The sequence below is a fragment of the Myotis daubentonii genome, chromosome 2 (assembly GCF_963259705.1).
Source record: "Myotis daubentonii chromosome 2, mMyoDau2.1, whole genome shotgun sequence".
In the NCBI taxonomy this organism is placed as follows: Eukaryota; Metazoa; Chordata; class Mammalia; order Chiroptera; family Vespertilionidae; genus Myotis; species Myotis daubentonii.
In genome coordinates this window covers 136,121,280-136,142,808 of record NC_081841.1, presented here as the reverse complement: position 1 = coordinate 136,142,808, position 21,529 = coordinate 136,121,280, and the positions used below count along the sequence as shown (strand labels likewise).

The 21,529-nt window shown below is 41.7% G+C and overlaps 1 protein-coding gene across 3 annotated transcripts in view; it reads right to left on the bottom strand.

Annotated features, from left to right (window-relative positions):
• ENOX1 (ecto-NOX disulfide-thiol exchanger 1) overlaps nt 1-15,407 on the bottom strand; it is a 611,845-nt gene extending 596,438 nt beyond the window's left edge. For all 3 annotated transcript variants that reach the window (XM_059684703.1, XM_059684702.1, XM_059684704.1), the window contains exon 1: nt 15,014-15,407. The gene's annotated coding sequence lies outside the window, so the exon portion shown is untranslated. The remainder of the gene's footprint in view (nt 1-15,013) is intronic.
• Between the last annotated feature and the right edge of the window lie 6,122 nt (nt 15,408-21,529).

Sequence of the window (21,529 nt, the reverse complement as noted above, 5' to 3'; positions counted from 1 at the left end):
AGAGGGAGAGAGACACCAAGAAATATGCGTGGAAGAATTTTATTAAAAGGTCAACAATTATTATCGCTAGTATTTCTGAATAATTTCACTCTCCTTTTTGTATTCCGTAGCATTTGCTCATATGAAGGCATAATTTTTGTGGATCAGAAAAATTAAGCTTAAAAAAAGCTGGCTATTTATTTTTTTATCTTTATTGTTGAAAGTATTGCATGTGCCCCCTTTTGTTTCTCCCATTGAAAAGCTGGCTGTTTACAAATTCTATTTATCTTTAGTGTAAAATTAACGAAGAGCTTTGCCTCATATTCATCTCTAAATTTAAGTGCTCCAGAAAAAAAAAGTTGAAGAAGCTAGTCAGGCACTCAAAATATTATTTCATTATAAAATTCCATGATGATGCAATGAAACCACTTAAAGACATAAATTTGTACATGCTGAAAAAGAAACACAGCCAGCGGTTCCTTAGTGTCTTTCCGGAAGTGTGGAAAAAATATTAATCAAAATGAAACATCACCTTACAAAAGCCGAGCACTTCCTATTCCAAAAAGGTGGAGTCCCAGTGGGGAAGGGCCAAAGGTGCCAGGAGAGCAGCAAACACAGCTGCTGCCAGAAAAGGGCAGGTGCCATTGAAGCCACTCAGAAGGTGCAGAGGGGCGGCTGGTGTGGGGTGCTATGTTGTTGGTTAGAGTAGAGCAGTGATTCTCGACCTTGGCTGCACATTAGAATCACTTGGGAATCTTTTTAAAATTCTGATTTCTGGGCCTCATCCTCCGGAAATTCTGTTTCTTTGTTACTAATGTTGTGGCCCCACCCCATAACAAAGAAACAAAATTTCTGGAGGATGAGGCCCAGAAATCAGGATTTTCAAAAGATTCCCAGGTGATTCTAATGTGCAGCCAAGGTTGAGAAACACTGTAGTAGAGGGTTTAATCCCTGACTGCCATTGCATATCAAACACACATTCTTATGGGGTTAAACCCCCAAGCACCAACCCTCCCCCCCTTCTCAGTAACAGAGCCTTATGCCAGTCACTTTAAGCACATTGGATTAGGGAAGGAAAAAAAAGAAAAAGAAAAAAAAAAGCAGAAGTCAAAAACAAAATCTTGATTTCTTTATCGGTGATTTTTACTACAGCTTGTAGGATTTTCTGACTATGAAGTCTCCAAAACTGGCTTCTAAAATCAGTTAACTGGAGTTAACATCTCTTTAAAGTAATAGGAATCTTGTAGATACAAGCTAACCCTAAATAATACTGCAATGATTTGTTTTTCAAGTTAATTTCCAGCAGTTATTTGTTTCTTTTACAATAAATTATTACACTATAATTGCATTGTATTTCATGGTAATGCCATGAAATACAATGGTAATGTCATTGTTCTCAGTCAGTCACCATTTAATTCTGGGAGGGTCACAATACTCCAAGAAAGAAAAGAATAAAAAATAAACACACCCATAAAATTGTCCATATAACATATCTGCCTTTATGATCAAATTTAAAATGCATCCCCCAAAAAGCATCCCTCACACTCAAAATTACAAGCATGCACTAGGTTATCCTTTGTCTATTCTGTGTCTCATTCTTATTCATCCCCCTATGATGGACTATTGGTAGTCTTCAAACTTAAAAGGCACAAGAATGACAAAGAGGACAGCAGTGAGTGGTTCTCAAGCCCCATTTGCAATAAGAGTCCCTTAGGGTCCCTCCTCTGTCCATTGGCATTAGTGTCACGAGGTAGACTTAAGTCGCTGTGCTTTTAACAAGCATCCTAGATAGATCTGAACAGGGTATGGACCAATCTTTGGGAAACAGTGATGTAGACAACTACAAGGTGACTAAGTCACTTATAGGTAATCAAACCTGATTATATAACTCTGTCTTGGATAATTCTACTCTTCTCCATATCTGTGGTCACTGTTCTTGTCTCTTGTCCAGGAAGCCACCAAGACCATTATGCTCTGCCTGGACTTGAGCATAATTTCCAGTGGACTGTCTTGATTCCACTCTTGCCCTCTCCAATCTATTCTCAGAAACTTGCAGAAAGATCATACATATTAAAAATCACACCACATCACTCCCTTAAAACCCTTTAATGGGTATTGGGTTTCCTTTTGGGGTGATGAAAACATTTTATAATAGATTCAAGATTGTGGTTGCACAACATTGTGAATACACTAAATGCCTCTGATTTGTTCACCTTAAAATGGTACATCTATGTTACATGAATTTTACCTGTTTGAAAAAAGAAAATGAAACAAACAAAACACTTCTATGACTATCCATTGCACTTAGAATAAAATCCAAAATCCTCAGTACAGCCTAGTAGGTCCAGCATAATCAGGCCCTAACCTACACCTCAACAGCCTAACTCCCAGCCACAGTCCACCTCATTCTCTGCACTCCAGCCACACTGGCTCTCTTTCCGTGATTTCAAAAGCCAAGCTCTTTCTCACATCTGGGTTTCCAACCCTGGACTCCCTCCTGGATAATCCCAATTCCTATTTGGGACTTAATTTCTAAGTTCCTATCCCATATAAACCTTCCCTGACCACTTCACCCTCATTATAACCTTTCAGAGAAAACTGGTGTTTTCCAACTACTTATCATGAGTTCCAATTACATAATTACTTTTGCTTTGTTTAATGTCCTTTCCAGTAAACTTCGGACTCACAGGAGGAGAGAAACAGTCATCATTTGTGTTCATTACTGCATCTCCTAGCATGAACAGGGCACAATAAACACCCATTCTTTTGGCACAATGAGTATGCAGCATGCCTTCTTCCAAGAATGTTAAATCTCTACTACAAATGGAGTATCAAAAGAGGCCACAACATTATGTGAGATTTAAGATATATGTCCACATTTTTCTTTTAACAACCAGATGAGAATAATCAGAAACTGCTTAGAGCCAACTCAGCACACTATACCAACCAATGCACAGAAAACAGTTTCTCTAACTTCTGCTGCGCCTGCTTCATTTCTGGACAAAGTCAAGTCCCTACTGCCTAAAAAAATTCATTTAAAAACATTCTCCTCTGCACAGTACTAAGTAATAAGGAAAGAAACAGACTATATTTTTGCAGAAAGATGCAACTGAAACAGGTAAATGACCAGTCTTCAGAAAGATGTCATGACAAACTGTTGGGGGCTCTCATGTGGGCACCACTTTCCTGAAGGAAAGGGCAGAGGGGGAAAAGGGCCCTGCATTCAGTCCGTTCTGAGAAATAAAGAAAAAAGGTAAGTAAGAGGAACAGCTCACATAACAGCAGGCATAAATGGTGTTTTGTTACTGAACAAAACGCTCCTTAGCGATTATAAGTGTGCAAGTGATTTACTTTTTCAGTCTTGCATTTGTATTAACTAGAACCCTAATTTGTCCATGAGGCTAAAGTGTGACTTAATTACCTGCCTTCAAAGCTTATGCCCATTAAAAATAAACTTATTGCTTTTCCACAGTTAGTTTACCCAGAGCCGCCTCATCCACAGTCCCGCTGCCCCTTGTGGTCATTATGGAGAGCAGAGGTAAGAGTGGTCTAACGGGCAGCCCCAGAGAGCTCCCTCTGTTCAGAACCGTGTCCACCAGCCAACAAGACATGCCCCAGCCCTGTTTCCACTGCAGCAGCAGAACACGAAGACCCGAACACACTTAAGGCCCATGCCACAGCCTAGTTTTCAATATTTATATTCTTCTTCAGCCAAAGCTTTGAATTTCCCCAGGCCTAATCCTATAGACCCAGTGGTGATTCCCATGGCCACTGATTTTAAGACTATCTTCACGTACACTATATGCCTGGAGGTACTGCTTCTGGCATCAGAGGATGGGGTACCTACAACTGCATTGTTTGTGCGACCTTCTGAACATCTTAGTGCAGAGAGCTCTAAATCTTTCTCCCTCTTCCAACTCTCAGCTCTCTGTGCTCGGCTAGGGAATGCCTGGGGAAGGGATGAAGCTGCCCAATGTGCCAACTATGGGACCGCTGTGGCAGCAACCACCAAGACTGCCCCCAACAGGGGAGGAGCCCGAGCCTTCACTCCATCACCCTAATACCTTTTCTAAAATACCAAGTGTCTCTTTTGTGCCCCTTTTGTTAAGGCAGCTTGTGTCCATCACATAGACCCCAGCTCTGCTTTATCTGACAGGGCTTCTAAACTTGCTTTATATTTAAAGACCAGAGGCCCAGTGCACGAAATTCGTGAACAGGTAGGGTCCCTAGTGCCTGCTGGCTGCCGGCCAGGGTCTCCCTTCATTCCGCGCCACTCCCTGGTGGTCAGCATATGTCACAGCGAGTGATCAAACTCCCAGTCTCCCAGTCGAACTCCTGAGGGAACACTTTGCACATTAGCCTTTTATATACATAGGTGCTACTTGAGTCCCGTTTCCTTCTTCCAAAAGCATCCTTACTAACATTCTTACCATTGTTTTTGTTACAGAATCACATGTACTTCTATAGGAGATGAGGTAAAGGAGCCTGGTAATACATATTTAAAAAGCACTCTAGTGCAGCAAAGTGAAATGCCAGCAAAACCAAATCCTCAACTGGCAGAGGTCTGACCTGTGAACCAAAGTACATTCAGGACTGAGTCATGGGACCAACTTGCAAATACAGGCATAAAGATATTAGACACGGCAATGAGGTCAGTAAGTACTACTAGCAGAAGATCAGGTAGACAAACTTGGTAAAAGAGGAGCTCAAGAATAGATTAACAAAGACAATAGGGGAAATTGCCAAAATGCCAAATATATTTGACAAAGAAAATTAGTGTTATATTTGATAAAGGGAAATTAGTGTTTGGAAAACCAGAGACTAGGAAGGAAGGAACAGTCAGTAAAGGGACAGAGATTCCTAGGGGAAGGGCTGGGGTCCTAAATACAGGTACTTTCTATTCTGACTGTAGCTGGCAACATTTTTGCAGTGGAAGAAACCAGAATGTCAGAAGAGGAAAACCTTATCAGATGTATATCATCGCCATGCTTTGAGGAACTGGGGAATGTCTAAATAGGAAAATAATACTGTCTTCAAGTATTTTTTCATGGAAGGAAATTTAATATAGAGAATTGGTTGCCCAGGTGATGAAGGAGCAGAGAGCCTACTACAGGATACTGAGGTAATCCAGAGGCTGTCATGAGCAGGGAGCTGCTACCAACCCAGGCTAAAGAGACAACTGCAGCAGGTGGTGTTGCTGGAGTCCATGGGCCAAGTTCACTTGTGAGCAGCTAGAATCAGAGGTCTGTCAAGTATTAGCAGTGCTGTAGAGGAGGCATTCCTACTGTCAGAGATACCACAGGAGGCTAGAGGAAAGAAAACAAAAGGCAGGCTTCTAATAATCTCGTATATGAATACTAATACTCTGCCCTTCTCCCTGCTATCGCCCATGTGCCTCTCACATGGGAGCCAGCTGACTCAGAAATCTGGAAAAGCAACATGAAGAGGAAGAGGGAAGGGCGGGGAATACTGGAAGGGAAGGATAGAAATGCTGGTAGAAGGAAGAGGAGTAACAATAGCTTTAACAAGCAAGCTTCTTTTACAACAGTCACACTTTTAAAAGGTTTTCTTAATGTCATATAATGGTAACCAAGGAATAAATAAAATGAAAGCTACATTTGGCCAAATGCCCCGTGACCTTGCTGCCACGTTCAGGTGACCCCTGAGGATGTGCTGCAGAATCACAGTCTTGGAAGGGGGTTGAGGAATTTGTTCTATAGCACCTTTCTTCAGTTACAATTAAGCCAGTACTAGTCTAAACAAGTGAATTTTATTTTCAAAATTCTAGAATGGAAAAGGCTCTTTTCAAAATAAAATATCATCAGTATTAAATAGAAAAATAATGCACATATGCACTTATGTAGACACAACACACCCAAATGAGTAGAAGTAAAAATGGAGAAATCTAAATGAGATTAGTGGATTATATCAATCAATATCCTGGTTGTGATATTGTACTATATAGGTTTGCAAGGTGTTACCATTGGGGGGAAATGGGTAAAGGGCACACAGGATCTCTTCTATTACTTCTCACAACTGCATATGAGTCTATAATTATCAGCAAATAAAAATTTTAATTTAAAAAATCATAAATGGCCCGGCCAGCATTGCTCAGTGGTTGAGCATCGACCTATGAACCACGGGGTGACAGTTTGATTCCTGGTCAAGACACATGCCCAGGTTGTGGGCTCGATCTCCAGTAGCGGGTATGCAGGAGGCTGACGATCAATGATTCTCTCTCATCATTGATGTTTTTAATCTCTCTCCCACTCTCCCTTCCTCTCTGAAATCAATAAAAATATTTTAAATAAATAAATGATTAAAAAATTAAAAAACATAAATGCATATAATATGCTAAATTTAATAAGGCCTCTTCCTTTCACCATATTACACCCATAGTGTCTCCAGCCTCTTTACACTCATATGTTCAGTATTTCTACTGTCATGATTTGTTCTCACTGTCAAGTAAGGCCAGTGAGCTCCTTGCTGATCATTCAACAATTTCTCATAATTTGGTTTCCTCTTTGTCATTGGCTCAATTCTACTTTTGCAAAAATATGACGGTCTCAGGGTGCTCTGTTTTCATTATTCAGTCTTTGCCTTTCTCACTAGACAGAGCCAGAGTATTAGTATTCATACATGAGACAGTTAGAAGGCTGCCTGATCTTATTTCCCATCATCTAACAAGTTTAAACCTGCTCATTTCATAATTAAGCATTTAATTCAAAATGGTTCTCTTTATGGATTTATACTTTCCTCCTCCCACCCTCTGATCTCTTTGGGGAACTGGTGGCCTAAGACTGGGCAGGAGAAACTGCAGTCAAAAGCCTGGCATTTTGACAGAACAAGAGCAAAGAACCAGCCCCACCCCCAACTATCATTCAATCACTTAGCTAAAACACAGGATATTAGAGGATCAGGGGAAACAATAGACATAAGTGCATGCTAGGTCTTCCAGAAATTGATGGTAGATGAAAATTACCTCTTAGCCAAAAGTATGGGGGTGGGGGCCGGGAGAGGGAGGAGGGCGCCACCGTAATCACAAAGTGAACATGCATCACAGACATCTTCCAACTCTTCTTTCTACAATGCCACAATATGCATCTTTCTTCTTTTAATGATCTGGTAGTGAATTATTTATATTCTTTAGTTTATTCTTTTACTTATGCCCAGAATCGCCCTACCTAAACCTAGTAATCCTGATCACAATTACAGGAAAGACAGAGGAGTCTCAGCCCTTCAAGGGGTGCCAAGCCTAACGGGCCGGGTAATGGTGCAGGACAGAGTGAACCCTGGTTTTGGACGGGCAGTGAGCTAAGTGACCACGTATCACAGGCCTCCATGCCATGCTGACGTTTCCAAACAGCTTCCCATCAGATCCATTTTGTATCCTTTCCCCACCGCCACCCCAGAGCCGCTCCCTGGGATTAGGTGCTCTTCATTGTGTTTGCCTGGACACCTCCTAGCTCATCTCCATGTCCCCAACTCTCCCTCCATCAGTGCATTCCCCACTCACCTGACTGCATGGTCTTTCTAAGTTGCAAATCAAACAGTGGTAATGCAATGCCCTTATCTTAGTCCTTCAGTAACTCTCTCTCACCTAAGGCTGGGTCCTTTAAGTTTGCCGCATTTTAAAAACCAGTGGGGACATTAACAACAACTAAAATAAAGCAGATTCTTCAATATCACATGTTGGGTTCCTCCAGAAACAGACCCTGAGATATAATGTAAATGCAAGTTATTTACTTGGGAGGAATCATAGGAACTACTGGTAGAGGAAATGGAGATAGTCAATAAAACAGGTTACTAGCAGACTGCCATTATGGGCAACTGAGGCTCAGTTTCACTGGGGAACTCTGGGACACAGTGTAGAATGTGTGTCAATTATTGCACCTGAGAGCCCAGGATGCTAGTGCATTACCACCCAGCTCTCCTTTGTCATTGTCTAAAGTCCACTTTTTAAAAAATATATATTTTATTGATTTTAGAGAGGAAGGGAGAGGGAGCAAGAGAGAGAAACATCCATGATGAGAGAGAATCATGGATTGGCTGCCTCCTGCATGCCCCCTCCTGGGGATCAAGCCCGCAACCCAGGCATGTGTCCTTAGCTGGAATCGAACTTGGGACCCATCAGTCCGCAGGCTGACGCTCTATCCATTGAGCCAAACCAGCTAGGGCTGAAATCCACTTTTGAGGCAATTTCCTTCGCGGCCCTACCAAGCTGCCCCACATATGAGTGAGAAAGCCCTCAGGTGGAAAACGGTAGGTACCTGCTGCAGATTTCTGCAGACATGTACTACAGCAGTGAGCATCTTGGCATATGAGCATGAAACTGACCATGTTTGTTCCACCAGGCCACTTCTCTGAAGATTTTGATTCAGTAGGTCTCGGGGGCAGGGACCCAGGAATCAGTACTGTAGCAAGCATTTCATGGGATTTCTTTGAATAGGTAGGTTGTAAAACACGGACATATCATTAAGTGCAAAATCTTTGGTGGGCTTTACTAGGTCCTCCATGGTCTGTCTCTTGCCCTGCTCTCCAGTCCTACTGACCACCCTGCATAGTCATTTGAAAACCACACTGAATGTATACACTCCCATGCAAGTACCATATATTCTCTTCCGTAAGCACAAACTGTGCCTTAACAATCTTTATGACTAGAGCCAAATACTATGCCATTCATATAGTAAATGCTCCATAAATGTTTGTTAAAGAAATAGTCCTAAAAGAAAATAGTATGGTATTGTCTAAGTAGGTTTCCTGAGCAAAACTATTTTCCATATCAAAATAGTAGGTATAATTCCACTAGTAAAACTAAACAAATTTTGAGCACCTACTATATGCAAGACACTCAAAAATTACTCCAAAAAAAAATACTGTAACCTTTTTTAGCCTGACCTTAACAAAGACTTTCTGATAAGAAACTGTTAATTAAATCCTACAAAGGAAAGAAACACCTAGAAAGTGGTAGAAAGCTGAAGGATTCTTCAAGAGGAACTGGAAACTTGTCAGATTTTTCTTGCCTTGTGATTCTGCCAGGGTTTCCCCAAGAGACCTCACAAAAGAGGGAGCAGGATAAAGAAGCAAGTCTTCCCTCAATGGCACTGAACTCTTGGTTGGGATGGTGACTTCCTCCAATGACCAGAAATGTGGTATGGGGAATCTGGATGGTCACCCTGGGCTCTAGCCCTTATGTACACAACAGCCTTGGCAATTTTCAACCTTTTCAAGATGCTCTCTGGCAAATGAGACCAAAGAAGAGGTTGTAAGTCACTAAAGACTTCATCGTGGCTTTTCTCCCAGTGTTTGGGATGTGAAGCACAGCACCTTGGCCACATTCCAGTCTGGATAATTACACTGTGGCTAGCAAGCTTCACCCTCCAGGTCCAACTAAATAAAGTATTCCTTCGGACTAGCTGCCATAACCTTTGTTATGCTGCTGTAGGCTATTAAAGAGCTGGTCTGTACTCAGGATGGCTGTATTTGTGAAAAATCAATACCCCTAGTGTAACTTTCTATGCTAACAATAAATATATTCCAAAATATCACCGGCTAAGTTAATTATTTCTACCTTTTAATGCAGTGTCAGAAACAATTTTAAAAACCACAGTAATATCTTCTCCATTTTTTCAACTTTTACTCTTCATATAAATACAAATTGAGTTATTTACAATGTTGGAAAAAGAAGGAAGGCAAGTGCACAATCTATAAAACACACACTGAGTTCCTACCAGGTGCCCGGCTCTGTCGTTGCAGGCACTGTTGTAAGGGCCATGAGTTACAGTCTCAGCATAAATTTAAAAATCTCCAACAGGAATAATTCAGTTTAATTCTTCCAAATGCTATTGCCTTTCTGAAAAAAATGAATAAGTAGTAATTGCTTTTAAAAACGACCATACACAGGTTTCCCAATCAAATACTTTTACAATAAAAAACAAGAGTCTATAGGACCTTAAACTCAATATGTATGTGGGTGTGTGCGTGGAAATATATGTGTCTGAGAATGAAAAATATACTTTCTTGGCTAGCCTGGAGGGTAGCAAATGGGATGATGCTTAGATGTGTATTTATTTGTTTCCTTGTTTTTAGTAATCATCCTATTTGTGTGGGTGAGAGTTTACAGGCTATAATAGCAGAAGCTGACATAAGAAAATTGAAAACGTAAATATCTCTTGCTTATGGCTTCTCTTTACTATATTAAAAAGGAACACAAATCAAGTTCTTTTGTGTTCGATCATAAGGATGAAAACAACAAAAAGGAAAAAATGTAAGTACTGTGTATGTGTTTGCATATATACATACAAACACATTATCTTGTACATGAAGGTAGGACAGGAAAGGTAGTTAAATTTCAAGATTCCAGTGGATTAAAGTAAAATGTGTGAACTACAGCATGTTGAATATGACACAATATAAGGAGAAATATATAGTTCAGAAATTTAAAAAAAATAACATTAACCTTAAAATTCAGATTAATCCTAGAGAATAAAAAATAAAAAAAAAAACTTGTCTTGGACAAACTCATAGCCAGACCTGTTTTTTTTTGTTTGTTTGTTTTTTTAAGAAATCAGTTGACATTCACTTGAAATCTGCCAAATTATTATTCTGCTTGAAAACCCTTCTAGCTAGAACAAGTTAATAGCAGACTTCTAAAACTAGGTTAAACATGCTGTAAATCAATTTATTCCCCCTACAAATCTGCTAAAGTGCATGCTTTTCTGGTGAAAATGGCTCTTCAACGGTACTTAATACTGTCACTCCATTGTTTCTCCAACCAGTCCAGCCCAAAATTTTCTACTTAAGGTGTCATATTAAAGTTAAATGCCTACCTTCACCATAAGTATTATCAAAGGATTATAAATTATTTAAAATAGCATAAGAAATCTCAAAACACATCACCCATGCAATATACTTCTTAAGTTAGAAGGGATGCTTAATAATACATATGTGATCCAAGTTTGCCTCCCCCAATAATCTATGCATTATCATGTTAGAGTTGAGAAACAATCTGCACTATTACCATCTCTCACAGATAAATGACTTGTCCTCCGCAAACAGGCTTCGGGTAACACTTGTGGCGAGACAGCTTTGATAAAAGACTGAAACAAGTATTACGCAATGACACAGTCCGTCTCACATACATTAAAGAGCCCAGATCACTACAACAACAGCATGTCTATCATGTTGCAGACAGAAGACTGGAACCAGTGATTAATTAGCTGAAATGTTTAAACTCTTGCAGGTATACAAGCTGACCAACATAATCTTCAATCTCATCCCTGTTTAAAATTCACATAGAGAATAGTAGATCATTAAAGATTGTCCAAAGCTGTAAACAACTACCAAGGAAAAAGACTGGACTTCTCCAGTCTGGGGAGAGGTGGGAGTCTGCACTTTCAGAGGCTAAAGGCGGGATACACAGTATACAATGAATCCTAAACTACAGTCTAGTGCAGGGGTGGGCAAACTTTTTGACTCAAGGGCCACAATGGGTTCTTAAACTGGACAGGAGGGCAGGAACAAAAGCATGGATGGAGTGTTTGTGTGAACTAATATAAATTCAAAGTAAACATCATTACATAAAAGGGTACGGTCTTTTTTTTTCAGTAGTTTTATTCATTTCAAACGGACCAGATCCGGCCTGCAGGCAGTAGTTTGCCCATGGGCCGTAGTTTGCCCACAGCTGGACAAAACTGAATTCTCACTCCAAATATCACCGGACTTTCTAAGTATCTTTATCAGGATAAATATCTTGGTTATAAATTTTATGTAAATAAAGAGCAACAACAAAGGAGGAGGAAATGAGGGGAAATTTTTTTCAGTTGTGACCTGAGGGAAGACATTATGGAAATGGCTTTGTCCCCAGGGTCAAGTCACATCACCTCACTGTGCCTCAGGGTCTGAAAATTAAAGGGTTAGGCCAGAGCACCAATCTCAAATCTCCTCCTAGCAGTTAAAATCCAGCCATTTATTTAGGTATCATAGAGAGCTCCAAAGTTTTTGTAAAATTCTAAGAGCACCTATGGCGGCAGAAAACGTGCTTACTGAACTATAAAGGAAAGAATAAGAAGAGGCTAAACACTCCTCCCAATCTTGCATTTTTCAATTTATACTGGACTAAAGAGGGCAACTGAAATTAGATGTTTCATTTCACCTCACAATAACAATATAATTCTTATTATAATGAAAGGTTTAAATATTCTTGTTTAAAAATCTCCAAAAAGCAACAGCTTCACTTTACGCAAATGAAACTTCGTAAATGTGTCTCATTTGAGGGTTGCAATTCCTGAGCTACAATATGAGTATCAGGATGTGGAAGCAGCTGTCACTGCTTTGTTTTTCATTCACAGTAAGTGGTTGCCAAGCAACAAAATACTATTGTCTGTTTCCATGATCTATTGGCCAATTCTACTGGTGATAATGCTTTCTACAGTTTAAAACAGGGCCACCTTTTGGACAAGAAGATGTAAGAAAATTTTCTAAGAATGATGACAACGTATATATAAACAAACACACTGAATGTGTTCCAAAACTATATATATTAATATATAGCTGTGAGCTGATATACATGCATATATTTTGCATAGATGAATATGTGTGAATATATATATTCTTCTCCTGACTACCTCCAAATACATTATATTTGATAGGCCGAAAACTAGAATCTAAATCCCTGAGGGCAAATCAAGGCATGACTTAAAGATATGAAAACATAGTAAAAATTATTTTCTCAACAATAGCAATAATTTCCAGTTTGCCAGTTGTATCAAATTCATAGAGTCAGAATATTCTGTCTATTTATATAAGATGATGAATGGAAAGCCTTTACTATGTACTTCAGAATCATCTAACATTTAATATGCTACTTTACCTAATATCATGTGCTACCACTGTGTACAAAGATAATAATTCAAATGGGAAAATTCGGTTGCTGTTTACACCTAAAAATCTTAAAATATATTCATTTTTTTAAAATAATTGAATTATTCTCCCTGGAATAGCCTCATGTGATTCCCACTTTGTTTTGATATGGGTCCCTGGGGAATAACAGTCATGCTATGTTACTCTTGCATATTTTACTAGCTTACAAATAAAATAACACACAGTGTACTCAATATAAAGTTGTCAACATTAACTTGCATCAGTTGCTGTTTGTTTTGCGACAAGGCTTCTAACGATAAGAATTACAATATTCCTGATGTACAGACACAACATCAAAACAGCCTGAAGGAATTAAAGCTTCAAAATGCTAGAGCCAATCACACTTTGAAATGAAGAGAAATCAGTATTATTTATGCATACTCATATACTTCAGCAAGGGCCCTAAATAATGATAGAACAACCTTTGGATTTTATGCAATGCTCACCAGCCTTCCCTCACAATATTTCAAAAGCACTCTAACTTACCTATTTTAGTGCATCCCTCAGAGAAGCCTTTGAAATTCTTTTTGAAATCCATTACTAGTTGCAAATCTATATGTTACAAGAAATTGGAATAAGCAAAATCCACTAAATGGATTGACATTATTACTATAAAGTCTCCAAGGGCAAAACAGAAATTAAGTATGTTAATAACGAACTAAATACTAGCTCAAAATTACCGCTTTCCCAGACGGAATCCTCTCCAAAACGCACTTACCTCCACCTGCCAGGAGCGCCTGTCTGGGTTTCTCTTTCACATCTCACTCCACCAATGACCCACTTCCTTCTCCCTCAGCTTCCCAAGCTTGCTCACCTCTGTCTCTCCTCCAAACAACAATTTCCTTCCCACCTTTTCAAACCCTCTTCAGATCCCTCACGCACCCATTACTTCCTCCAAACTACTGGACTCAAACGCGCAGCCCAGTTTGCCATGAACCTCCCACACAGTTTCCTTCATTCTTCTAGATCTGCTTTTAAAAATCACTGCCAACGAACAAATACAATGTTAATAAAAGTAGGGTTACAGGCCAATTTTCAATGTTACAGCAGTAAAATGATGAGAAAGAGACAGAAAAGGAGAAAAGCAGGAGTGTAGGTGGAGGAAAGAGGGTGGTTGAGTAGCTATACACAATGGGACCGGAGGATCCCACCCAAGCAGCTTGGCTACCTGTAGACCCCACTTCCCCCATGCGCACGCCTGGGGATGACAACTACAACACACAGAACCACCCCCACTCCGAAAAGGAGGCCGGGTTACCCCTTTAGCCAATCAGGACCTGCGAGCCCCGGGTGTCCAACCTATGGGGTGGCCGTGGCCATGAAGGAGGAGAAGGGTGGTCGGGGATGGGCCATGTCTGTCTGTGGGAGGCGCGCACGTGTCGAGTCCCGGTAGGTGGGAAGTCGGAGAGGCGCGGGTTCTGCACCCTGGCAGCTTCCGAGTCCAACTGTTCCCTGCCTCTTTTTGCCTTGGGTTCCGCAGGGCAGGACCTGCTCCCACCGAGGAGGACCCATCCAGGGTGTCTGAGTTACCCGCGTTAAGGGGACAGTCACCAATAACAACAATAGTACCTAGCGCAGGCTAGCAAGGAGGAAAGTTTCTGGCCCGCACCAGAGCCGAGTCCGCCAAGGCAGGGAGGACAAGGGATGCAGGGCAGGAGGGTGGCAACCTGGAAAGAAGAGGGCAGCGGGAGGGTGACGGGAGCAGGACGCAGTCCCGTGTAAGGTTCCGGGGGCGGTGGGAGGCGGGGTGCGCTGTCCAAGGTGCACGGGAGGTAGGAGGCGCGCGGCGGGTGCGGAGCTCGGAGCCAACACTGGCTGCCCGCAGCGGGGAGAGAGGCGAACAGCTGTCTGGGGCGCCGGACACCCCCGGGCTCATAAAAGTGACAGAGCTGGCACTGGGGGAGGGCGAAGAAAGGCTCGGGGGTGTTGCCCAAGCCCCTACACTTCCAAACACCCACCCTACCAGCCTCACCTCTGGCTCCAGCCACCTCCCCCAGCCCCTGCCCTCTCCTCCCCAAGCCTGGACCCCCGCGCCTTGGCGGGGGCGGGGTTGGGGAAGCCCGGCTCCAACACCGGACGCTCCAGGGATGCTGCGGGCCCCGGAGCTGCTTACCTGGAGCCGTGATACCGCGAGCGGAGACAGCCCGTCGCGCGGAGCCGGGCGCCGGGCGCGGCTCCTCCTCGTCTCGGTGTCCTCCTCCGCTTCTCCCGGACTCCGTCCAGGGCACGGAGCTGCGAGAAGGGGCCGGGCTGCAGCCACGGTTCCGTCCGCCGCCTCCGCCGCCGCTGCCGCAGACAGAGGACGCCCCGTGGCGGCTGGAAGCCTGTGTGAGTAGCGGCGCCCGAAAGAGTGGGCTCTGCTGAGCGGCGCTGGAGACTCCGCGACTCGGGGCTCGCGCACGCGCGCCTGCAAGTGGGAGTGTGTGTCTGTGCGCGCGCGCCCACGGGGTGGGGGAGTCGCGAGGGGAGGGGAAGGGAGGCCGAGATGCTCGTAGGGACCGAGGCGAAATTCTTCACCCCCGGAAATCCGTCAACCTGGGAAGAAGGATGGACCGAGCGTCTCGCCTAAAGGAGCTGCCCGCGGGGCGGCGGCAGAGGGGGAGGGGAAGGCAGGCCGGCGCGCGCGGGCTCCGGATCGAGCGGGGCTGAGCCGGGCGAAGCGCTCGGAGCCACGGGTGCAGCGGAGGCGGCGCCCAAAGCCCACTGTCGCGCTGCCCGTTCTAGGAGGGGCCGAGCCGCTCGCTCCCGCCACCGCTGTCCGGACTCTGGCTGGGTGCGGGAGGGTGCGGGTGGGGGGACAGCGATGGGGACCCCACGGTTACCACTGCAACACTGGGGGCGCCGGGACCAATGAGGGGCCGGGCGGAGGACCCGGGCGCACGTGGCAGCTCGCTGGCTGGAGCCGGCTGGTGCGAGGGCTGCAGGCGTGGAGTGGGCGGTGGAATCCGGCCGAGCGCGGCCCACCGCCTGGCCTGAGTACAGGATGCGGAGCGGGGAGCCGGGAGGAGGTCGACGGAGGATGCTGTCAGCTTACACGGTTGGGTAGCTGGGGGTGCTTCTCACTCCAGGTGGAATGTTGCCCTTTTTCCTTCTTGGAGGGCACTTTTCCTCCAAGTTATCCACATCCCAGGTAAAAGTGCCAGCCTCCTTTGTTCGGATTCAGCTAACTGTGCAGACAGCTGATCGGTGCCTCTTTGAAGTCAGGCTCCTTAGAGAAAGGGCTAGTGTGGCCACCGGGGCGCCTTTAGCCCCTTAAAACCCCTAACTCATTCATCCGCCACACTGTATAACTTAGAAATAATATTTTCAAGCACATTTACATGCCCTGTCTCCTTAAGGGTGTATTGCCCTAGCAGTATCCTTTTCCATGTGTACTTAAAATACTGAGTACAATTTTATTCACCCAAGAATTTCTCGAAGGGTCACAGGTCTGGGGATACTTGAAATAGCCTTCCTGTCAGGAATCCTCTGGCCAGGGATTACGTTTTGCCTCCTCTTGCATGCCCTCCAGTATTTAGCACAGTACCGTGTACTCTGTGTGTTCTCTATAAATGTTGAATGAAAAACATTGTTTTCCATCTTCATGTATCCTGAAGGCAAAGACTTGGATCCTGGGAAAGTCATTACTGCCCAACCAGGCTTGCATGATTTTAACTTATGCCATTTCCCTGTGTGTGTAGCTATTTTCCCCTCTGGAGGCCAGAGCCCCAGAGCAAAGAAAGACAACAGAGATTACTGATCCATTGTGCAACCTTCCCAGAGGGTGCAAACAGAGCGCACTCTGCAGGGAATCCAATGGGATACTCTGGGCGGGAGAAAGCTAAGGGTGCTTTATTTCAGCTCTGGGGAAATCTAATCTCTGGAAGCATGGATGTCACCATTTATTAGCAGTTTGTAATGTCCCTTCTAGATTAGAAGGACAGGAGACGTCTTTTAAGAGAAATGCACCTTTCTAAAGGCTTGTCAGGTACAAGCTTTTCTCTTGTAAGGAGCATTACTTCATGGCCATTCGCCAACACAACCAGGGTCACCCTAGACTACTAATTCTGCTGAAGCACCAAGCCCACATGCTTCAACCTTGGCATTTCTACAATCATACTCTTAGAAGCAAAAGTCCTCAATTTTACATTCCAGGCTAAATTTCAATTCCTTTGAACTTAGGCCCTTCTATGAGCTGCTTCTCTCTCCACTCATGAGATCACAGCTTTGAAATATAACTGAAATAAAGTGAAAATTAAAATGGATTTATTTGGGTGCTGCCTTGTGTTCTTAGTGGGGGTTCCTTTAAATGGCTTCTCTTCTGTCACTCAATTTACAATCTTCTTAGAAGCCATTTACTGTGATATGGAATTCCTGTGCCTTTTTGTTATGTTAAAACCTCAGATATTTAAATTTTTTATTTGAAAGGAAGCTCTGGAACTTACAGCAGGAGCAGAAAAACTCTGATAACCAAAATGGACTCAATAACCAACCATTAAAATGGGTATGCAACACAATCTTCCAAAATAATTTTAAAGCTCTGTTTTCCTTAGGAAGTTCCCTTTAGGATTTCAACAGAATTCCACATGCTTTTCTTACTTGTGAAACTGAAGACTGTAACAGAGCCCTATCTTCCCTGATGACCAGCAAGGGGAGCAGTCTTGTCTTTGTAAAAATAAATACATCTAGTCACAAGAAGCCAACATTTGAAAATAAGAATGTAGACTTAAAACAATCTCAACCTATATTCATTTAAAAGATAAACAATAGAAAGAATAAACAATAGCACTATAAGATATATAGTATTTCTGACCCACTTAAAGGTAAAAGTTGGAACAGCTAAGATTAAAATACTATAAACCATAGCCCTTCATGTTACTTAAACACTAAATATAATAAAATGTACTGCTGCCCTAGCCGGTTTTGGTCAGTGGATAGAGCATCAGCCTGCAAACTGAAAGGTCCCAGGTTCGATTCTGGTCAAGGGCACATGCCTGGGTTGTTGGCTTGATCCCCAGTGGGGGACTTGCAGGAGGCAGCCAATCCATGATTCTCTCTCATCATGGATGTTTCTATCTCTCCCTCCCTCTTCTTTCCTCTCTGAAATCAATATATATATATATATATATATATATATATATATATATATATATATATATATATATAAACAAAATAGAGTAAAAATACATGTACTGCTAAAAATGCATTTTTATATGTTATTATCATTTGGATTGAGAATCAGTAGCATAATTATAAAGGTTTGATTTTTCTTCCTAAAAAGGGAATGTTCCTTAGTATAACTGCTTTTTTTCAATTTGTAGCAGTGCAATAAACTAGTCAAATATTAACTTCCTTAAAAACACATTATTGGGAAAGGGTGGGGTGTGTAGAGAAACACTTTAAACTGATTTGATCACAACTAACTAATCTTTTCTGTCAGTGTATGTTAAAAAAAACCCAAAAGCTTTCTACCTCTGAAGACTGGTGAGTTTAGGCTGTGAGGTGTACCATAAATTCATGCTGAGAGCAGATTGCCCCAAATTCTTAGAAGTGGCAAGGCAGGGACCGTTAGCTGAAGTGTTGCCCTGGATTTTAGTGGCTGTGAGCATGCATAAGGATATAGCTAATTTCCCCCATAATTAGGTCCCAGATCACTTTGTCCATTTGAGTTTTAAATGATAAGAAAACACTTTGGCCTGTACCTGGACACAAAGTGCCAACTTAGTACAGAGCAGCATGGGATCAAGGAGAAGTCTCAAGTTATCCTGTGTGTTGTCATGCTTTATACATTGCTTTATTCCAGATAGTACTTAGGGCAACAACCCTAACTGGAGATCAAGCATCTTTAGGAAAATCAAAAATGAAAAGAAAGAAGAAAGAAAGAAAGAAAGAAAGAAAGAAAGAAAGAAAGAAAGAAAGAAAGAAAGAAAGAAAGAAAGAAAGAAAGAAAGAAAGAAAAGAAAAATGTTATAGTTCATTCCACGCAAAAGTAGATAGGTTTTCTTAGTTATCAGAGCTGACATTTCAGGTGCAGATGGATATTAGGCACCAATGGTTCTTCCTAGTTTATGGACTTAAGGGTTTGCTGAAAGCTGAAGAAAGCTATGGATCATATCAGGAAAGTGAACATATGGACACACAAACAATTTTGAATGTAATTTGAGGGAGTTAAGGGAACCTCCTCTGAAGCTCAGGTTAAGAGTCCTGTTTTACATAGCTCCTTTGCTCATTGCCATTTATGGCTGAAGGGAAATGAATTGGTCAATTTACTAATGTCCTCACTTCTATTTTTAACCTAAAGAAGAGGCAAAAGCAAATCAGTAAACCCAACAAGTTATTTATTAAGTACCTTCTGCATAATCAGTTCTGTTCCTCATGCTGATTGTATTTATTTATATTTATACCAATAAAGTATAAAACACAATCTATCCCTGCCTTGAAGAAGCCTAAGATCTAGCTATCATTGTTCTTGGAAACAAAACAGTGAGCATAAACATAATGTATCACTTGACCAGATACAACAAACTTCTATTTGAATTACCAATACAACTTAATGAAGCCATTTATTAAATAATTCAGTTGAGAATTGATTATTAGTAGCTAATGTATATATCTATTTTTTTCATATTTTATCCCCTAGTAGTAATCATTTAGATGATCACATGCAGTATAAAGTAGAAAGCTATTCTACTTCCATATTCTGAATTTTAGATTGGGAATAGGAAGAAAATTACTGTCAAGGAAAAATGGACCATGCTGTGGATGGCAGCTATGGATTAGCTATCACTGGGGATCCCTGGGTAGGGTGGAATTGATTAGAATATGTTAGAGTTTATATTCAACTGATAAAAAAATAGTAGCCAGCAGTCTATTCTTTGATAATTTTAACATAATATGACTCTAACTTTTTAAATGTTATCATCTCTGGTTTGTTTTACGTATTAACACGCAATTACTTTGGTTACTGTAACTTTAAAAATACAACTCCTTCACTCAATTCGTAACAAAATTATAAAGAGTGGAAAAGCAATAGTTGAAGGAAACAAGAAGTTTTCAGTGCTCTAAAGGTAGCGTTACCATCAACTTGATAGAATGGCCATAAAGCCAGTCACATAATTAGAGCCGTTGAGAGCCCAAACATCCATGTATTGAGCACTTTACATAGCTTATCTCCTCAAGGACCTCAGGAAAATCAGGCTGTCAGTTGTCCAGATGTAGTTTTAGTTTGATAAAAATAGCTCTCGGCATCAAATCATAAGATCTGAATTCAAATCCCAGTCTGGGAAACAATTTGCTGTGAGACAGACAACTCACTTTCTCAGCTTCAGGTTCTCCTCCCCCCTCCACCCCCTGTAATGAGGAGAGTAAAAACTACTCATTGCTTAAGAAAACTACACTAGGTAAAGGTGAGAAAGTGTTCCGAATGTCACAGAAGGTCAGTAACTCTTTGTGTAATCTTGGGTCTAAATCAAAAGTGTGTGGCAGATCATTGGAACACATACATGAATCAGAGGCTCCTGCAGAAATGCTGGAAGCCTTTGTTAGATTATAACTGAAAGAACATTGAACTGATGTGATGATTCCTGGAAGTTCCTTCCAAAGATATTTTAAGAAAACCACAGACATCCAAAAGTTGGCAGAAACAGACACATGTTGGAAATTGTGGGTTCCATAATTCTAGAGATGCTGTAATTCTATAAATTCTGCTGCTGTTGCAAAACCCAAGCTTTTGTGTTCATTTGTTTTTAATTAGTCTCTGATTTTTTTCATCACACAGACACTGTCTTCCTAGTGGTTCTTTGCCCTGCTAATTTAGCTATGCAAACATTTATTTTGTAGATTAATACCAACCTTAAAATTTACTTTAAAAAAACAAAAATAGTTTACTGTTTTCTCCCCTTTAATTGTAAAAGCAGGGTGTGTGCTAACTGTAGGGAGGAGGAAGGAATAGGCAATACAGAAATGTATAGAGAAGAAAAAAAATTCTTAACATCAACTCTCAGGGATGAACTACCATTACTATTTGGTATATACCCTTCCAGATATTTTTTTTACATAGGTGTTTTGTTTGTTTGTTTTTATTGTTCAGATTATTACAGTTGTTCCTCTTTTTTCCCCCCATAGCTCCCCTCCACCCGGTTCCCACCCTACACTCTGCCCTTACCCCCCCCCCACTGTCCTCATTCATAAGTAGACGATTTTTTTCCAGTTTCTTCCCGCACCCCCCACACCCCTTTCCCCCCGAGAATTGTCAGTCCACTCCCTTTCTATGCCCCTGATTCTATTATATTCACCAGTTTATTCTGTTCATCAGATTATTTATTCACTTGATTTTTAGATTCACTTGTTGATAGATATGTATTTATTATTCATAATTTTTATCTTTACCTTTTTCTTCTTCTTCCTCTTCTTAAAGGATACCCTTCAGCATTTCATATAATACTGATTTGGTGGTGATGAACTCCTTTAGCTTTTCCTTATCTGTAAAGCTCTTTATCTGACCTTCAATTCTGAATGATAGCTTTGCTGGGTAAAGTAATCTTGGTTGTAGGTTCTTGGCATTCATCACTTTGAATATTTCTTGCCACTCCCTTCTGGCCTGCAAAGTTTCTGTTGAGAAGTCAGCAGACAGTCATATGGGTACTCCCTT